At 48.5% G+C, this 20,560-nt stretch overlaps 1 long non-coding RNA gene across 1 annotated transcript; it reads right to left on the bottom strand.

Moving 5' to 3' along the window:
* Nucleotides 1-17,091: 17,091 nt before the first annotated feature.
* On the bottom strand, nucleotides 17,092-19,660 carry LOC118154067 (uncharacterized). Its single transcript, XR_004743999.3, has 5 exons — nucleotides 19,566-19,660; nucleotides 19,262-19,325; nucleotides 18,856-19,096; nucleotides 17,755-17,812; nucleotides 17,092-17,302 (listed from the first exon to the last, which is right to left on the bottom strand). It is a non-coding gene; the product is annotated as an uncharacterized LOC118154067 (long non-coding RNA).
* Nucleotides 19,661-20,560: the final 900 nt, after the last annotated feature.

Raw genomic sequence — 20,560 nt, 5'->3', positions numbered from 1 at the left:
TTTCCTTGAACCGAGTGCCTGGGAGAATATAGTTGGGCAACTTCATGGATGAGTAGAAGATAAACACATCAGGGATTTGGACAGATGTCATCTAGAGAAGGAGGAACTTCACCTCCCTCCCACCTCCCTCCCAACACCCAAGAAATGGGTGTTTATTTCAGGGAGGGGAGCCAGCTCTTAGGTTGGTAAAAACAATGAAGAGTGGAGGAAGAACTTTGTAGAGGGGGAAGGTCTGGGTGAACCATAAACTACTGGCCTGAAAGGAAGAACTGGGACAGAACAGGCTAAGCCTGGCTGGGTTGGAGAAAGAGTAGAACCCATGGTCAGGATGGCCCAGGAAGGCCCCAGGGTGGAGTCGAAAACCCGTGGTCAAACAGGACACTCAGGGCTGGCATGGTCAAGAGTGCCAGGGGACTAGCCTGGCAGGTGTGCAAATGTCCCAGACTCTTCAATTTTCAAGTTGCTCTCCACCCAGCAGCCCAGGCCATCTTCTCTAAACCTTCTCTAAAAATAACTCCTGTCTTATCTGCTGTTCTTCAAATCCTTGGGTCCTCTTAACATTCCATCCTGCATGCATTGGCTTCAGCCAACTTCTGCAGAATCCCTGTACCCACAGGCTTCTGGCATACCAGGCTTCTTATAGTCCCTGCTGCTCATTCTGCTCTCTCCAACCTCAGGACCTTTGCACATGCTGGTTCCTCCACTTGGAAAGCTTTTCTCCCCTCTCCTTACCTGATTCACATCTAGTCATCCTTTACATCTCAATCAGTTAACATTTATTCAGGGAAACATCCCCCGAGCCCCCTAAGTAGGTTTGCTCTCAATTCTAAACTCTTCTAGCCTCGTGTACTTCTCCCTTTCATCCCAAGTCAGAGTTTTTGTTATAAGAGCTGTCTCCCTCTGAAGACGACTAGCTCTGCGAAGGCAGAGACTTTATCTCTTTTGGCCCATTGGTGTGTCTTCAATTCTCAGCACACAGTAGGTGCATTGAATTAATAGATAATGAGAATCATTCACTCAAGATGCATGAGTGAATCACTGGGGAGTTGTTTGTCCTTGTTTGCTTCAGATTTGCCTAGAAAACCCCAAGACATTTTCTCAGAAAAAGGATAAATCATGATAGATGCATCTTTCAAGAGGGAAGATAATTTATTTATTTTTATTTTTATGGTGCCACCAGTGGAACAGGTTTCAGGGCCCTAGAGCAAGCCTCTTCCCTGCCCTCTCACTTACTGTAAACCACCCTGATTTGCTGCAAGCCCAGAGTGGGCTGTGGCTTATATTACTCAGAGGAGCTTTCCCTTACACCTGCCTCACACCATACACAAAAAGCAATTCTAAGTGTGCTTACACAATAAAGCTTCAATATGATGACAAAGGCAATTATCTTTATAACGTTGGAGCAGGCAAAGAATTCTTAAGCAGGACACAAATAGCATTGTCTAAAATAGGAAAGATTGCTAAATTGGACTGCATTGCAATTAAGAACTTTTGTCCATTAAAAGAAACCATTATGAGAGTTCAAAAAGGCCACAGAGAGCGGGAAAATGTGTGCAATATATGTAGGAGTCCATTCTCATGCTGTTATAAAGACATAACTGAGACTGGGCAATTTATAAGCAAAAGCAGTGTAATTGACTCACAGTTCCACAGGGTTGGGGAGGCCTCAGGAAACTTATGATCATGGTGTAAGGGAAAGCAAACATGTCGTTCTTCACATGGTAGGAGGAAGGAGAAGTGCCAAGCAAAAGGAGGAAAGCCCCTTATAAAACCATCAGATCTTGTGAGAATTCACTATCACAAGAACAGTGTGAGGGGGAAACCACTCCCATGATTCAATTACCTCTCACTGGGTCCCTCCCATGACACATAGGGATTATGGAATTACAATTCAAGATGAGATTTGGGTGGGGACACAAAGTCAAACCATACCATAAAGATACCCAACAAAGGATTTAGCCATGCAGAATAACTACAGAGCTCCTGCAAATGATTAAGAGAAAGAGAGAGAAACCACAAGAAATATGGGCAAAAGACTTGAAAAAGCACTCCACAAAAAGGACGTTCTGATGTTCACGAACACATCAAAGGACAGTCACCTCTGTAATCATTAGAGCAATGCAAAGGAAAGCCACAGTAAGATGCTATGCACACCCACCAGAATCACCAAAATTTAAAACTCAGGTAATACCAAGCATGGGCTAAAATGGGAAACAACTACCTGCTGGTGTGAGGGTAAAATGGTTTGACCTGGGGAAACTCTGGCAGTAGCCAATGAAGCTGAACATGTTCATGGCTGCGGATCCATCAGTTCCTTTCCTTGGCAGAGACTCAACAGATATACATATATGTGTCTGCAAAAGACTCGTATGAGGACATACATAGGAGCTGTGCATATTAGCCCCAAACTGGAAACAGCCTAAATGTTCACTAACTGTAAAAGGACACATATGGTGCATTTCATGCAGTGGAAAACTGAAGAATACAAACAGGAATAAAATCGTGCTACATTGCTTCACCCACACCTAACCACATGGGCTCGAAGCTGTGCAGAAGAAGCTAGACACAGAAGAGTGCATATAACAGGTACGAGTTTGGTCATAGATGGCTGGAGAAGAGACCAGCTAACCTATGGGGACCTATGGGTCAGAGACTGGGATGTGGAGCTGCTTGGGACTGAAATTATTCTTTTTCTGCGTGGAGTGGAAGGACACAGTGCAATCACTTTGTGGAGATTCCTAGAACCGTATGCTCTTATCCGAACATCACTTACACTTCTATTAATGTTTACCTAAAAAATAAATTGAAACAAATTAGGCCTATGCTCAAGCCGCTCACCCATTTTATTTTACTGCACAGCACCTCTGAGAGAGAGTCATTTGGGGCCCAATTTTTGAGTCCAAAGCAAGTTACTTCAAGTGTCTGAGCCTTAGTTTTCTCATCCATGAAATGAAGATACTGATGCCAACGATGCCCTCACAGGGTTGTTGTTAAGGTAACTGAGATCGTAGCTATGGAGAGAGAGAGGGAGGAAGCCGAGGCAGGGCTCTTGCTCATGCACAGCTTTCCAGAGTCACCAGGGCACTCCCGTGCTCTAAGATCATCTTGTTAACGGAAGTTGTCTCCCTTGCTAAAATGTACACTCTGAGGGAGCAGGGGCCTTAAGAGTCTTGCCCCCATTGTGCCTAGTTTAGTGCTTGACCACTGCAGGTGTTTAATGATTATTGATCGAAAGGCTAAGCAGGGAGTCAGGGACCTTTGAGGCAGGATCCCCCCATCCCCCTGCCAGCCAGGAACAGGTAAGAAAAGAAAGCATTTCTGGTACAAGAATAGAAGGGGAAGGAGGGTCATCGTGGCTATGGGGAGCCATCCAGGCATGCAGTTGCTTCTCCAGTGCCTAGAAGGGGCTGCTACTCAAACATCCAGCCCTCACAGCTTACCTAAGCATTGAGGAGGAAGGGGAAAGAGAAGGAAGAACACAATTAGAAAAGGCAACTCTTCCTCCTGTTCACTGGGGAAAGTGGGGTATGTTCTCAGCTGGCCTGGGACACTTGGCTCTAAGACGAAAAAACCTTCAGTGTTGCTTCCTGCCTGGGTAGACTTGGCACATTTTAAAAGTTATTCCTGCACCACCAAAGACCAGGAAGAACGTTCACTGAAGGCACCGAAGGGAAGATGAAGCCTCCCCACCACATTACGCGGCAGCCCAACCTCCTTTCCTGCTGAGGTCCCCAGCTCTCAGTGAGCAGGGCTGGAGGGCAGCAGCATGGCCTAGGGGACTCCATCCCAGCCTGGGGCAGGAGGTGGCAGCGGTACCAAGGCCTGGCCACTAAATTCTGCCCAAGAAGGGAGTCAGGGGATGGTGAGAATGTGCCCCTACCTTTTCCAGGGAGCTCTGTCTGACAGGACGTCATGAAAAATCTTTTAATCTTTGTCACTGTGGGTAGGCGGGGAGGCCAAAAGTCTCAACGTTTTAAAGGGGAATTTTAATTAGTATGTAAATTCGACTTGTGGCATTAAAATGTCATTTGCTAAGTAAATGTTGCTGCACTCCAAGTTCAGGTATTTATTTGATCCTGTCCTGCCAAGGTGCCTTTGTGAGTTTCCTGAGTGTGTAATAACAGCATTTCAAAAACAAAATGAAATTCTCCCTCTGTTACAATGCACCTAGGTTACGGCTTCGCCGCCAGTGATGTGACTGGAATATTTTAAGGCAGCAGCCGCTGGCTCTGGCGGCCAAACTCCAGCCCCTCCTTCCTACTTGTCTGAGATGGCCTCTCTGGAATCCCTGAATCCCAAGCCCCAAGCAGCCCCACCGAACGCCAGTTACCTGCAAAGGGGTTGGACAATTGAGTGACTGAGCATGGTACAGCTTCCAGAAAACCCATGTGGAAGCACCTGCAAGGGACAGGGCAGATCACCAGGGGCCATGTATTCCTTAATTCCAAGATACATGGTCATTTGATGACAGGGATCCAAAGCATGGGAGCTCACTGTTCAGCCCTTCACTGCACTGGGATTTCCCCCCAGGGGTGATCAAGCATATCCTGAACGTTAATTAAATTTTACAAAACCATCCCGGCATGGAAGTGTGCATGTGTGTGGACATATGTGCACAGTGAGCATGTGTTCATGTGTGCATGCAGCCGCAGCTGCAGCTCAAAGCTGCCCACTTCCCCACATTGGCACACCAGCTCTTAGCCTTGTCTAGACAGCAAGTGTGTCAGCTACTGCCAGGTCTGAGCTGCCTGTGTGTGTATGTGCATATGTATCTGTGCACATGTATGTACACATGTGTAGGTTTGCACACGAGTGTGCCTGTGTGTATTGAGAGTAATTCTGCTAATTACTACACTTCCCGGATGCCCACATGCACAGACGGAGGCCAAGAGATGTGACCCAACGGGTCTCCCTTCCCCGAAGCGTCCCCTGCTCCTGACACCCGCTCCCCAACACAGCTCTCAGGGGAGGATGACCGGGAGGCACCTTCAGGACATGGAGGGTCTCGGCCGGAAGTACCCACAAGGGAGTTGGCTGTCACACTGGCCCTGCCACTCACCAGCTGAGACCTAGATCCTGAATCCCCAGCCTCCAGTGCCAATCCCTGGGTTCCTCTTCTGCAACTCAGAAAATGGCACTCTAGGCATCCAGGTGGCCAAGGCCCAAAGCCAGGGCATCCCTGGGGGTTTGCCTGAGGGCATTGTCTGCTGTGGAGGAGAGGAGAGGCCAGGAGAAGAGCAGAATGGGCCGGGCAGAAATGGGTTGTTTCTGCGCTGTTTATAGGTGTTAAGTCAGCACCTCAAGACCTCAGCCCCGCCTGACAAGTTATATTTGCCCAGCCTGCCAGAGTGCTAATCACCGCAGTAAAAACATCCCACCTTTGGCTAGTGAATATTTACATTGTAAAATCCTAGTCGAATCACAATAAAGAGGCATCCTTTCCCTCATACTTCATTATACTGAAAGAAGAAAGATACTTGAATCAGAGGCACAGGGGTACACACCCTCTGCATTCAGGTGGACAACTTCCATCACTTCTCTGGGGTCCCAGGGAACCGAGCCCTCTGTGCCTTGGTAACACAGGTTTGTGTTGCTGTCTCCTCCTTCCTTGTCTCAATGGGGATTCCCTGCTCCCTGGGCTCACTTCAGGCTCTGCTTTCTATAGAACCCAGACAACTCCTGACCCAGTGCTGGCATCTCCCAGTGGTTGGTGCCATAGGCTAAACTTCTGTGCCCCTACCAACACACATTCCTATGTTCAAGCCCTAACCCCTAATGTAAGGATACTTAGAGGTGGGGCCTTTGATTGATATTTAGGTCATGAGCATGTAGTCTTCATGAATGGGATTACAAAAAGAGACATGGGAGTTTTCTCTCTCTCTCTTCCATGTAAGGACATCTGCCAGTTGGGAAGCCACCAGTCCTCACCAGATACCGGATCTGCTGGCATCTTGATCTTGGACTTCTCAGCTCCCAGACCTGTAACTAAGATTTGTCATTTAAGCCACCCAGTTTAGGGTGTGCCTGTTATAGCAGCTGAACTGACTAAGACATGTGGTAAAGAAAGCATCAAAATGGCAATGAGGAAGAACATTGTGTATTAAGGCTATAAAAGCAGGTCAGCAAAACGAAACAAGGGGCCGTGGCAGGGGCTTCTCTGGCTGAACTAGGATCAGTGCTAGGTCCAATTCTATTAGTCATTTTCTTAAATCTCACTCCTCTCTTGTCATCACACAATTTAGGGAACCTTAATAGTGCTTATTACCCAGGCCACCCTCTAATTACAGAGCCAGGGCAAGCTCTCTAATTCTGTTTCATTGTAGGTAAAATTGGGAATTTCAGTTCTAAAATCCTTTGATGGCTCTTTTCAACTCAAGGTAGTGACCTGAACACACACGTTTAAACCCCCACCTTCCAAATCCCCACTAACGTAACAATATAGCAATATAGCAAAGATATCAATCAGCCCTTAGCCCAGCTTGGCTCCTGGGGCCCTAAATGTGAGCTGGGAAGAGAGACTAGAGTCTAAAAACGTGTACTTTCCAACTACGAGTCTCTACATACAAGCCCATGCTGCACTTGTTGCTCAGCAGAAGACACTGTAGGTAGCTGGCAGGTTAAGTGATTTTCAAGGGTCATGGCAACTGTACTTGATTTTGTTTTTGGTGCCCATCTTTAGAACTTAGCAGCTGGGCCATGTACCCATCCACACTTGGGCAAGGAGCCCTATGGAGCCCAGCTCATACCAGAGAGCATGAAGGGGGTGAGGACAGCAGAGTTCGGGGCTGTTGCCTATGGTGGAAGGAACGGGGCACTCCTGTCCACATTGGCCAAGTATGTGAGTGGGCATCATACAGTGGAGCTTGGAGGAAGCATCTACCCTGAATCCCAGCTCAGCTGTTGGGGAATGGGGGGACAGGAAGTAAGTCCAAGAAGGACATCTTCAGGAATGTGGTCAAGGGTCGTAAGGAATTTCTGTTGACCCACATCAACACTGGGATATTCTTGTCTCCAGTGGTGTTTCTTCCCAGGGAACAGGGAAGGGCTGGCTAAATGGTTGACCCTGTGGACTTTCTCCCCACCAGCTGTCCCCTCCCTCTCACCTCTTTCCTGCTGGGAGAACCCACCTTCCCAGACTGAGGCTGAAGCAGTCACTCCTTACAGCTGGGAGAAGCCCCGTGACTCAGTCCCATCCAAAGGGATGTGAGGAGGGTGTGGCAAACTCCATCAGGTCCCTCTCACATTTGTGTGTCTCCACTGGTTTCTGAGTTAGTGTAGCCAGATAAAATACAGGATGCACAGTTTCATTTGAATTTCAGAGAACAGTGAATACTTTTTTGATATAAGTATGTCACCAATATTGTATGGGATATACTTATGCTAAAAATGATTTTTTATTGATTTAAAATTCAAATTTAACTGAGAATACTGTATTAGAAACTTGCTATGTCTGACAACTCATTCTGAACGCTTTTGACCTTTACCTGCAATTGCCTTCCCTTGGGCTAGAAGTGTCTGGAAGTTTGTAACCCCTAGGATGGCCCTTTGCCAATGACTGAAAAGTGCAGGGGTTTGGGGCCCAACTCCCTTGCCTGGGGGTGGCACCGGCTCTGAGCATGATTCATGTCCCGCAGGATCTGGCTGAGCTGACTCTGCCTGGAATCCTGGGCTTGTTTGCCTTCTTCCCTCCGTCATGGGAGCACCTTCTTAATAATCTTGCAAGGAGCCCTCATCTCTGGTTTCTCCTGGAGGAACTGACCTAAGACACGGAGCTTCTGTGAAAAACATTTTTCCCTGACCAAAGGAAGGAGGCTTTGTGAGCAATCCATTCCTGCAGTCCTGCTCACACACCTTGTCAAGAGGAGGGATGTGTGGGTCCTGGAAGCCATCTCGTGGTCATGACCAAGGGCATCACTGTCCCCAAGGGGACAGCAGGGAAGGAAGGAAAGGCTCTGCATCCTTAATCAAGATGCTGATCCCTCGACCCATCCTGGAAGCACCCAGCGAATCTGTTACTTAGTTTAATTTCATTATATGTTCTGTTACTTGCTGCCAAAAGCACCCTCAGCCGATTCCACTGGAAAGTGGTGGCATCAAGTTCCAAGTCCCGGAGGACTCAGGGTATACCTGGGTGTGTTGAGCTGCAGACTCATGACAAGGGTGACAGTCCCAGCCAGCCCCATCAGCACAGAGGGTTCTACTTGGCATAGGAATGAGATGCCCTGCCTCAGGCTGATGTTGCTTTCCTCATTCCTAGAGGCAGCCAGACCTTCAGTCTGACCAAGTAAAGGCAAAATACATCAAAACACCAATCCCTTCCTTGCAAATTTGGTTTGGAAAGCTCTGAAAGTTTACCATGAATGCAGCTCCTTTCCGAAAACTGGACAACTGTAGACAGCATCCCTACTCCCTTCCTCCCCATCTGTCAGGATGAGCAAACAGAGAAAAAAATAGACAGTTATACAACAAAACCCGGAAGTTCACAAGACAGGAACTGATCTGAGAGCAGGAGAGAATAAAGCTTGATGAGACAGGCGTGCTGCAAGAAATAGGAGGGAATGTTAGGAAAAAGTCTTTCATTGTAATTCCTGTAAGATTCTCAACATCATCAGGCCTATGAAAGGAGAGCAATGCTATGGACTGAATTTTGCCCCCTCCCCAAAATTCCTATGGTGAAGCTCAGCGCAATGGTGTTTGAAGACAGGGCCTTTGGGAGGTGATTGGGGTTGGATTAGGTCGTCGGAGTGGAGCCCTCGTGATGGGATTAGTACCCTTATGGAAAGAGGAAGAGAGAGCGCTCCTCATGGATGCTTCTGGGAAAGCAGACAGTGGTATGGCAGCCATCTGCAAGCCAGGAAGAGAGCCCTCACCGGAACCCGGCCATGCTGGCACCCTGAACTTGGACTTCTAGCCTCCAGAACTATAAGAAAATACACTTTTGTTATTTAAGCCATCCAGTTCATGGTATTTTGCTAAGGCATCTCAAGCAGGCTAACAAGCCGGAAGTCTTGAAAACAAGAGAGGTTAACTCGTCCAAGGACGCACAGCCAGGAGGCAGCAGATCCGGGAATCACATCCAGACAGACTGGCTCCAGAAACGATGCCTTTCAACCCCTCAGCTATACTGTCACCATACTGAATGAGTGAATGAGTGAATGAATGAGGCCGAGGGATAATCCCATCAGGAGATGTGGGTTGTGTCCAGCCTTGCCCTGGCTTGCTGAGTGAGCTTGGGCAAGCTCTAGTACTCCCTGGGCCTCAGTTTCTCCTTCACTGTCTTTAGGTTCTTTCTGGGTTTCTATCCCTTTCTGTTGCCCTTCCCTTGGTGACCACTCCATGCTAGTCCAGGGGAGGGCTATTTTCAAATCCAGCCGCCAACACTAAGACGCCAACTAAGCACATCTCTTGTACGTTTGACCTTTTATTATTTCAAAGTGCCACGACTCTTGGAAGCAGATGGGACCAGGAACCAGCCCAAGCCTTGGGAGAGGGAGGAAATGGGTGGGGGAGGTTTGAGCTCTGCCTCCCAGGTCACTTAAATCCTCAGTTCAGCTCCACTGTCAAGTCCAGGCATGGCATGCTTTCTACACAGCCCAGAGAGAGACATAAAGTATTCATGGTTATCAATTCATCAGCCACCGAAATGAAATGCCTCCCTGGAATGCATTTCAAATCTCCATCCTCCCAGCCCAGGGCCATGTATTCCCTTGTCTGTAGACTGGAGTTGCTGCTCTTGCATATTTTGATGGGCTTGCTGAGAGCACTTCTGCGGACCGGAGGGTACCACGGAAAATTGCGGGGTCCTAATGAGAGCACCCACAATGAGTGTGGTATATGCCACGCTGGGTCTCCTTTCATGCTCATGGTATAATGCCATGTAAAGTTAGTGCCTTCTGAATGTTAGTTCACTAGTGGTAGCAGGACAGTTCTCTGGGTGGCCTCGGAGACACCCAGTTCTCTGCTCCTTCTCACTTGTCATTCTCAAGAATAACTATAGAATGCTCTAGAAATGCAATATTCTGAGAGAGGGCGGAACCGGCCAGAAGAGCCCAGGCTTAGTTCTAGATTCCCCCTAGAAATGGGATGTCCTTCAGTGCTGTAACTCAGTGGGCCACGTGCCCCCAGGGTATAAAACCAAGGGCAGGCTGCTTTCTGGGTCCCTCTCCTGCGGAGCAAATGGGCACGCACAGTGGAGACTCTGTCTGCCCCGCCTGGGCAGATTTCTGAGGCTTGGGGGGTCTGATTCATGATGAATTCCAGGCTCTGCAGCCCCTCCTTTCCCTTCCCTTCCTTTTCCCCTTCCCCTTCCCCTTCTTCTTCCTGTCTCTCCACCTTCGCTCCTCCATTTAACAAATATCTCCTGAGCATCCCCTGTTTGGAAAGAATGCATGGAAAGACGGACAAGACCTAGCCCAGTTTTTCAGGTACTATCAGAGTCCAGGTTTTCAATGGAGTTCATGGAGATAGAACCAAAAGTTCACACTTCTTCTCTGTTCTTTAGCCAATAGTTCCAAGAATCCTCTACCTCTTCCTCTCCACAAGGTGCCAGGCCTTTGTAGAACTTGCCAAATAGCCTGGTTTTAAATGCTGAGTCTGCTGCTTACCATGGGCCTTGGGCAAGTTGCATATGTCACACCTCAGTTTCCCATCTGTGAAATGGGGATATTAACTGAATTTTTCTCATAAAACTGGTATGGGGTTAAATGAGATAATGCACTGAGTTCAGAACGAGCAACCACCACGTGTTGTTTTGTGGCCATTTTTGTTATTATCTTCTGTTCTCCTCTCTGTTATTCCCAGGTATCTGTGCCAAGCTCTGGGCCATCTCACCATGGCCACACACTAAGTCAGTGGCTCTCACCTGGACTACCCGCTGGAATCACCCGGGAGCTCTGCAACTTTCCACCAACCACAGAACAATTCAGTAAGAATCCTGGGTTTGAGGAATTGGAAATTTTAGTATTTCCAAATGATTCCAACACTGAGCCGAAGTGAGAAGCCCTGGGTGAGTCCTTCTATCCTAACTGCCCAAGCAGGAGAGAGCACGCCTCTAGATGACACATCTGATGACTCTTCCATCTTCCAGTGGATGGTGAAAACCAATGCAAGGAGCCACATGTCAGCTCCTTGTCCACACCCCATGGCCTCTTCCTCCCCAGACCTTGCTGCCCTCCTCTCTGCCTTGACCGTGGAGGCTCCTTGAAGTCCCTACTGAGGGGCTGTGGCCAAGACCTCCTAAGTCTGTTTCACAAAAAATCTAATTTCCTTCCCTTTTTTTGAGAAGCGAGGCTATTTGGGTCTGCATTCAGCAGGCGCAGAGCTGGTGTGGCTGTCCCTTAGCTGGGCACACCCCGTTTGCACATTCTGCCAGTCTCACCTTGGAGACACCAGCCTTACAATCTCTTGTAGCCCAGGGAAGGCTTCAGTCCTGGCTGCAGGCCAGGCTCACCTTTCTTCATATTCACACTCAGGGTCTCCTCCATCCCCTTTGCACTCCCCAGGTGCCAGGTGATGACTGTGTGGAGAGACTACCATCTCACGTCGCTCTCACACCAGCACTGCAGTGAAGGAGGCGCATTCTGAACTCACTCCCCAGATGAGTTAACTCAGGCTCAGAGAGGTGGGTAACTTGCCAAGGACACACAGCCCACAAGATGCAGAGTCAGACTCCAGCCAGGGCCATCTGATCCCAGCGGCAGAGCCCTGAACCCTTTCCCCATTCAATTATTCCCAACTTGCAAAGGCTAAATAGGGGGAGGACACAGGAGTCAGTGAATAAGGTGAGTGTTGGAATTCTCAACAGAAGCTCTGGAAAGAATGTTGGCATTTCCTGCCCCAAAGGGGTGCCATGAATGCTGGTGGCATTGCCCAGGTGGAAGTCCATTCAACTACTCAAGGGAACAAAGGACTAAGTGGAAATGAATGCATGATTTATTTCTCTTCCCCTCCATCCTTGGGTCCACCATTGAGCACAGAGTCTTTGTCCAGTGCATAATTTATATGTGTACAATATCAAGAGGGTGTTCCAGATGGGACAAAATAGTTGTGCAGTCTTTGAGCTCTAATAATTTCCTTATGTTGCATAAAAGTTTCAGCCTGCCCAGCCGTGAGCTGCACCTCGCAGAGGCTGACAGCTCTCGAGCACTGGGTTAGCAAACGTGAGGGTTGGTTGGAAGACTCGATATTGTCTTGGGCTTTCAAGAACTTCCTTCAGATAATAACCCAGCAAGACAGGGGAAAACTGCCAAATAAATTAGGAAGAGCTGCCCGACAGGAGCCTTTTCAGAACCTTTTGAGTGCAGAAAACCCACTCTCTTCCAAGAAGGTTACCGGTCCAGGTATTCCCTGAATTACCCTCATTGTTCTGAGGGCCCCGGGAAAAGGCCTGGTGCTCCAGGAGCCAACCCTTTGAAGAAGAGACACAGTCACGTTCAAACCAATTTGACCTTGAAGGGCAGGGTGCTTAGAGCCCAGCTGCCTGGCTGGGGTTTAAGAGAAGATTATTTCCAGAAAGAAATGAGGCAGTTCTTTCAGCCTCAGGCCCAAGGTGATTTTTTTTCCTCCCTGGATATTTTAGGCAGTGAAATAAGACTGAGCCTTTATTTACGAAGCCTCTTTCCTGTAAGAGCTCTGTGCCTTGTTTGCCCTGGAAACACTCCCCAAGAGAGAAAGCTGTGGAGGAGTTAGCCTGTTTCATAGGTGGAGGAAGGGTGCAGGCCCTTGGCAGGCAAGTGGTTTACACTGGTCACAAAGCCAGGCAGTCTCCAGGTGATAGGAATTGCATCTGTGTTTCTGGAACATTCTGGTACATTCATTTTTCCACTGGAGTGGGGTTTCCAACCTTGGCACTGTGGACATTTGAGCCTAGTAATTTCTGTTGTGGGGGGTTGCCTGCTGCACTGAGGGGTCTTTCACAGATTTCCTGGCTTCTCCCCACTGAATGCCAGTAGCACCCTCCCCTCCAAGTGATGACAACTGAAATGTCTCCAGATGTGCTGAGTGAGAACCACTGGCCTAGAAGGCAGGCTGGGCCTCTTGTTTGAAGAGGACAGCACTCATGGTCCCTCGATCTGCAGAGGCCCCTTCACATCTAAGCCACATGTGTCCTTCATCAGCGAGGCCTGTTTGAATTTTGATCCTCGCTCCTCCCTGAGCCCAGCAGCCAAGGTGTGGCCCACCACCTGGCCGTGTGGCACTCAGGCCTCTCTGAGATGGCCCTCTCTCTGCATGTGTCCTTGTCTGCCACCTCTCCTGCTTTCTCAGCACCAGAAGTGAGCTCCTGCAGGGTGGGAACCTGATCCCTCTGTTCACTGCACCATTCCCATCCATCATAGCCCCTGAAGTGGTAGTGTTCAAAGGTGGCTTGTAGAAATAAGGAATGAATGACTAAGGGAATGAATGAATGAAGACACAGACAGTCCTTGGATAAGCAACGGATGAGGGAAGGGGCTTAAAAAGGAAGTGCCGGTTTTCCCCAAGCTCCCAAGATTTCATCCAGGTGACATCAAGTATCCACAGGTGGCTGTACCAGCCCTGGGGTCCTGGTGTTCATGGCAGGAGAACATGGACAATGGCAGGCCGGGACACACTGGCAAAGATAGGGGTGGCTGGCTGGCTGTCCCCTCTATGCACCCAGAGTCTGGCTCCCTGACCTTTCCCACTGGAGTAAAGGAGGCTGCCCTGGCTACTTGCAGGACACCAGCCTTGTTCCAAGATAGGAGGGGGGAAAAAGAAACCCAGCCCCACAGGGTGGGAACCTGATCCCTCTGTTCACTGCACCATTCCCATCCATCATAGCCCCTGAAGTGGTAGTGTTCAAAGGTGGCTTGTAGAAATAAGGAATGAATGAATAAGGGAATGAATGAATGAAGACATAGACAGTCCTTGGATAAGCAACGGATGAGGGAAGGGGTTTAAAAAGGAGGTGCCGGTTTTCCCCAAGCTCCCAAGATGCAAATGTATTTAAAACAGCAATTCTCGCAGCTGCCAGCAGATTACTTTTCTATGTAGACTGGACGGCTTTAACAAAAAATGAGAACTTCCCTATCTGCTCTTTAAAGATAAGCCCCATTTCCCGATTCAGTGGGCAACAAAGGTCCAGAGGCTTGGGAGACTGGAGAGATTCAGGCCAGTGACAGAGCCAGTTAGCTCCGATCCCACAGGTCCTTGTGGGTGGTGGGACTAGGAGTGGAGACCAAAGGGCAGGCCCCAAGTAATGAAGACATCATGTCATTTAGGTTCTGCCTCAGCCCCCTGCCCTCCCCGGAGCTACGAGCCAGCTTTCTCATCTCTCAGTTGTCAGATAGAAAAGGAAGATTCTCCAAGAGCCTGGAAACCACTGGATTATGCCTGGGTCCCCAACAGTGATGGAGACATAACCTGGTAGACAGAGACCGCAGGTGAATGAAGGTCACACTCACTCAAGCGAGGTGAGCCACGGAAGACATGCTGATCAAGCCCGGGTGACATTCTGGACAAAGAGAACACCCAGATGCTTCCTATCATGTACGCTCTTTTAGCTCTACAATTAGGGAAGGAGTTGGGGGGGATGCACGATCTGGGGAGCCCAAAGGTTATACATTTTTTTTTTTTTTTGAGATGGTGTTTCACTCTTGTTGCCCAGGCTGGAGTGCAATGGCGTGGTCTTGGCTCACTACAACCTCTGACTCCTGGGTTCAAGTGATTCTCCTCCCTCAGAGTCCCAAGTAGCTGGGATTACAGGCACCCACCACCATGCCTGGCTAATTTTTGTATTTTTAGTAGAGATGGGGTTTCACCATGTTGGCCAGACTGGTCTTGAACTCCTGACCTCAGGTGATCCAGCCAGCTTGGCCACCCAAAGTGCTGGGATTACAGGCTTGAACCACTGTGCCTGGCCCCAAAAGTTATACAATTTGGAAGCCTTCACAGAATAAATGAATACAAAATTACGAACACAAAATTGTTAGAGCACTTCCTAAGGCCTTGGAAGAGGCTGTGCAGGTGAGAGGTCACAGACATAAGCTGCATCAACTGCATGATAAATGTGTGTGCAAAAGAGATAGAGAGAGAGAGAAAAAAGAGAGGGAGTATGCAGCTGGTGTCTTTCCACCTGAGGTCTCTTGGGCGTGGTATTCCACACATGCCATAAGTCCGATTTACTAATGGGTGATAGTGCCCCCTCCAAATACAGCTCCTGATCCGGTGCCCCCGGCAACGACTACTCCTTGCCAATCACTTCCCAGAATTTTGTAATGCAGAAATCGGATTAGAAAGGCAGGAGGGAGGAGGGAAGGGCTCGACCAGAGAAGCCAAGTGTATGTGTATAAAAATAACAAAGACGTCCAGGCGCGGTGGCTCACGCCTGTAATCCCAGCACTTTGGGAGGCTGAGGTGAGTGTATCAGGAGGTCAGGAGTTCGAGATCATCCTGGCCAACATGGTGAAACCCCATCTCTACTAAAAACACAAAAATTAGCCAGGCATGGTGGCACACGCCTGTAGTCCCAGCTACTCAGGAGGCTGAGGCAGGAGAATCACTTGAACCCGGGAGGTGGAGGTTGCAGTGAGCTGAGCCTGCGCCACTTCACTGCAGGCTGGGTGACAGAGAGAGACTCTGACTCAAAAAAGTGAACAAATAAAATAAAATAAAATAACGAAGACATGGTAGAGGGGAGACCAGGAGGAAGAAGAAAACTCCACAGGCTGCAAGTCAGAGCTCCGGGAGAGCGTGCTGAAGGTGGACGTGGCTTTGATAAGTGAGGTTGTTGGTTAGGCACTGCATGCCCTGGTGTTGTTTGAGGACACAAGTAAATGTCCAAATGCCTTTTTATTGACTTTTGGTTGAAGCAGCAAATTTGACTAGTGGGATCAGCTGGGCAACATGGCACCCAGGTAAAGAGGGGCCTGGGTTTTAACAGAGTTAACCTTTATTCCAAAGAAGGATTTTCCATCAGATGCATGCATGCATCGTGTGTGTGTGTGTGTGTGTGTGTGCACGCACGCGTGCATGAGTGCACATGCATGTGTGCGTATGAGCATGGAAAGTAAAATGTCAGGTCTTAAAGCTTGATAAGATACAGAGCACCACCTATGTATTTTCCCTTGTGGTGTTCAGAGAAGTTATTCAAGCTTGGAAATAAGGGGAAAAGATTATCATGTGAAGAGCTTCCGGAATCATACCTGAATGTTGTCTAACAAGCCTGAATAAAAGTTATCTGAGTTTCTGATATAACTTTGTCTAACCATTACTATCGATCAGAGCCCAGGCTCTGTAAAGTTCAAGGCTAACTTGTGGGAGACTGGTGAGAAGGAAATGATGGAGTGTCAAGCAGTGATGCAAATGATTAACATCCAGTAGAAAAGACAACCCGAGTTTACACATTTTTTTGGCCCTGAAGGACACAGGAGACAAACCAGCTTGTACTGAACATTTCCTCAGTTCTTCCCACCCCCTTTTGAGTCTGCTTTGTCGTTCTGGTTCCTTCATTAACGAATAAAACAGTCTTGGCATGCACTCACCGTGTGCTCAGATGATAATTACGTTTCTGACATGTTTGAATCTTACACTTGACATCAGCCCCTTTCCCCAGTCCCTTTGGCAGTGAACTTGTTTGATCCTTTCTAGGTTATTCCAAATGAGAAGCCCAGACTCAAGGCACATAGATATCATGTCAGCTTCTTTCGATTCCATCTCCTTTTTAATCTCTGGTAATTTTCAGAACGCAAATTGTGATTTCGAGTGTAGCTCAGATAACTTCTATGCTCCATAAGACTCAGCCTCTGCTCCTCAAAGAAACCCAGCTAAATAATCAACAGGAAATGAAATATACTTCCAGTTTCTACTTGCATTTTCAAAGGAGATTAAAGGGATCCAAATCACAACGCCCCCACCCTGGGCACTTCTGAAAAATCCTTTTCGCCTCCTCTCCTAGCATCTCTCTGCCAGCAACTACCCCAGAGCCCCTCGCTCAGCAAGGCTTCAGGGTTCCCTCTCTGCTCTAATTCTCCTGGACACAGTCTTCGGGGGCCTCTGTGAGGAACAGTTTTGATTACAAACAACAGAAAACTGATAAACATTGGTCTTAACCAGAAGAATATGTATTGCTCATGTAACCAGATAACCAGAAATATATGGTCCCAGGCAACTTCAGACGACAACAGTATATCAAGAATCCAGACTTTGTCATTCTTCCGCCCAGTGAAATTGTGTCCTCATACTTCTTGCCTCATGGTGGCAACATGGATGCTCGAACTCCAGACATCATGCCCTTGTATGCAGCATCTCCAGCAGGAGGGACAGGGTGGGGACCAAGGAGCCACTCCTGAAAAAACCATCTTTCATCCAGAAAGCAATCCTTCCCAGGTGCAACCATTCCTCTCTTCTCACATCTAAAACTGGGTCCCATGGCCATACCAACTTATAAGGGAGGCCTGGAAACCAAGTACAGCTGGCTCTGAACAGTGAGGGGTGAGGGGTGCTGACTCCCCACACAGTCGAAAAGTTGCATATAACATTTGACTTCCCCAAAACTTAACTTTTAATAGCTTACTGTCGGCCAGAAGCCATACCTGTAACATAAATGGTTGATCAACATGTGTTTGCACGTCATATGCTTTCAGCACTGCATTCTTACAATATAATAGGCTAGAGAAAAGAAACTGTTGCTAAAAGACTCACATGAGAAAGTGTGTTTACTATTGGTTTACTATTCGCTAGTGAAATGTTACTACTAGAAAATTACTCTGAAATATTACTGTTAGAAAATATATTTACTATTGATGAAGAGGAAGTGGGTCATCCTAAAGGTCTTCATCCACTCGCAGTGAGGAGGCTGGGGAGGAGAACCAAGAGGAGGGGTTGGTCTTGCTGTCCCAAAGGTGATGGAGGAGAGACAAACTCCACATATAAGTGGGCCCACCCAGTTCAGACCAGTGCTGTTCAGGTATCAGCTGTGTTTGATAAAGTACGAAAGAATTGCCGTGGCTGTCTTAGACCCATCATTCCCTGGGACTGGGAACATCACAAGCCCCTATGACTGGGGTTGTTTGCCTGGAAGCAGGAAGGGAGCCAGAGGGGCCGCTGGGGAAGTAACCTATGCTGTTAATCACAGCCTTTAGTTCAAAGGTGGGAAAGCAACTGTGAGACAAGAGGCAAGTTTACCTAAGTCAGACTGTAAAACAATGCATGGGGCAACTTTTCAGAAAAATCACCAGGATGGTGGTGGGGGTGGGGGGTGGGCCCTCAACTCACCACTTGCTGCACCCCTTTGTGGCCTTTTAGTACCTTTGCTCAGCACTGTGTCACAGAAAGTCCCCAGATTAAGACAATGGAGGTGGGACCCCTCCGGATGCCGTCACCTCTGACCACCTGGGACCGACCAGGTAGGAGTTAGCATGCATTTCTATAGCCATGGAAACCACCTTGCTTAGCACACTCACCCTGCACCCAGCGTTGAGCTGACAGGCACGCTCGTATCCATCTAGTTCTCAAAACTAATGCACGAAAAAGGTACCCATTTTCTCAGTGTTACGAATGAAGGAAAGAGGTTAGAGAAGTGAAGTGACATGCTCAAGATTAGCTACCAAGTAAGTGGCTGCGCTGAGAGTTGGCCAGTGTCGACAGAACCTCAAAAGTTGTTTTGGATTTTGTTTTTTCTTAAACCCTTAATACCTGCGCTTTCTTTTAGCAAGGGGACCACACACCACCTTAGCAAGGGGAAGGGATGGAGTGTAAGTGGGTTCTGGGTCTCAGGATGGACCAGGCCTTGCTCCTGGGGATGGGGGCCTCCTCTAGCACACACCCCATCTCCTTGGGAGACTGCCAAGTCCCCAGGCTTCCTGCTTTCCTCAGAGGCCCTGGAATCCATTCTGTTACCAATCCAGAGGCCATCCATCCAGAGGGGAGTTTCATCCTGGGTGGTGCTCAGTCTTCCAGGGTCAGCAACGAGGTCCCAGAGCGATGACGGAGGGTGTGGGGTGGATGAGGTGCTCTAATATCAGGAGAATTCCTCCAGGCCCCATTTGGACTGAGTTCTGATGGTCTCTGAGGGGGCTGTGTTTTGGAAGGTCACTACCAGGACAGGCCAAATGCCTTGGGACATGGCAGGGCCGTGGTTCTGTGGAACAAGAAGGGGCTGTGCTGGCCTGGCTGGATTTCCTTCCACTCTGGACACCTAGGAAAGGCAGTTGTGTCCTGGTGAAGGGTATTAGCTTTGGACTCCCAGGTTCAAGGCCCCATGCTACCTCTCCCCAGCCACATGATCTTGGACAAATCATTTAACCTCTCAGCCTGTTTCTTCATTTGTAGTCAGTGATGGTAACAGTAGTAACTTCATCCCTGGAAAGCTGTAAATTTAAAAGAACCAGTGTGAGAAAAGCCCTTCATAGTACAGGGGTGCAATTCAGAACCTGATCAGCATTACTGCAGGGGCTGAAATTCAGACCCTGACAAGCATTACTGCTGGGGCTGAAATTCAGAAACTGACCAGCCTTACTGCTGGGGCTGAAATGCTTGCTTGTGGTTAATCTGTGGTTACTTAAACCGTGCGATCAATCACTCAGAGCTCTTCCCCCACACTACCCTACCTTCTCTCCTTTCTGTGCCCTGCCCTTAATCCTCTCTTTTAGCCACTCCTGTGGAGCTGTTATTTGTTTCCTGCGAGGATGTGTGCTGAGTATACTGAACAGAACAAACCCATATTCCAGAATACTCTTCCAGAATATTCTAGAATCTTCCAGAATCCTCTAGAACAGCCCCTCTGCTCATTTGTGGTGACACTTGGGCAAGTTGCTTTACTTCTCTGCACCTCAACTTTCTTTTCTTTTAAGAGGGCAAAGTGTCTCTGTTGGAGGATCAGGAGGTTTGGATAATGAAAAATGTGAGAACCCTTACGCACCCTGCCCACTTCTAGCCTGTCACTGAGACTCCAGCCAGTCTCTCCAGAGCCTTCTCCCCAACTCACAGCTTGGTCAGAATTTAGGACTCAGGGACCCAGCTCTATAAGGAATTGTCAGATGGTTAGTTTGTCATAAATGCAGGAGGGAGAGGCCTGGGCATCTAGGAAGTTTTTCCATCACTGTGCTTTCCAGGAAGCAGATGCCCATGCTGAGGTCCCTATGTAATGGCCCTGCCTGGGCCTGAGATTTGAAGATGTCAGCAGAGGAGAGTAAGGGTTCCTCTTCCAGCAAAGCATCTCCCAGAATCTCTGCACCTGCCTAAGGGGCTGGCTCAAAACCTGCCCCTGTGCAGGCCGTGCAGACAGATTTATTTGTGTGGAAAATTAAAACTCCATGTTGACCTTTGTATATTTTCCCGACTGTGTCATTCAAGGATTCGTAAAAGACCTTGAATTAAATCTGCTGTATTACGAGTTAGGGGAGGAAGACAGGAAGGAGAGAGGGAGTGGGTGTGAGTTCCCTACTGTCCACGAAGCCAGTCTGCCCTGAAGTCACCACATGCATCGCAGCCCAGCACGCCAGCCCAGGGACCCTTGGTCCTCCACCCTGAGACCTCTAGACATCTATTCTGTGCCTTCCACTTCTTCCCTCCGGCTCACCTTGTACTCCTCACGCAAGGCTGG

The sequence above is a fragment of the Callithrix jacchus genome, chromosome 5 (assembly GCF_049354715.1).
Source record: "Callithrix jacchus isolate 240 chromosome 5, calJac240_pri, whole genome shotgun sequence".
NCBI classification, from domain to species: Eukaryota; Metazoa; Chordata; class Mammalia; order Primates; family Cebidae; genus Callithrix; species Callithrix jacchus.
Note: the sequence above shows the minus strand (reverse complement) of the source record. Positions and strands in the feature narration are given on the sequence as shown.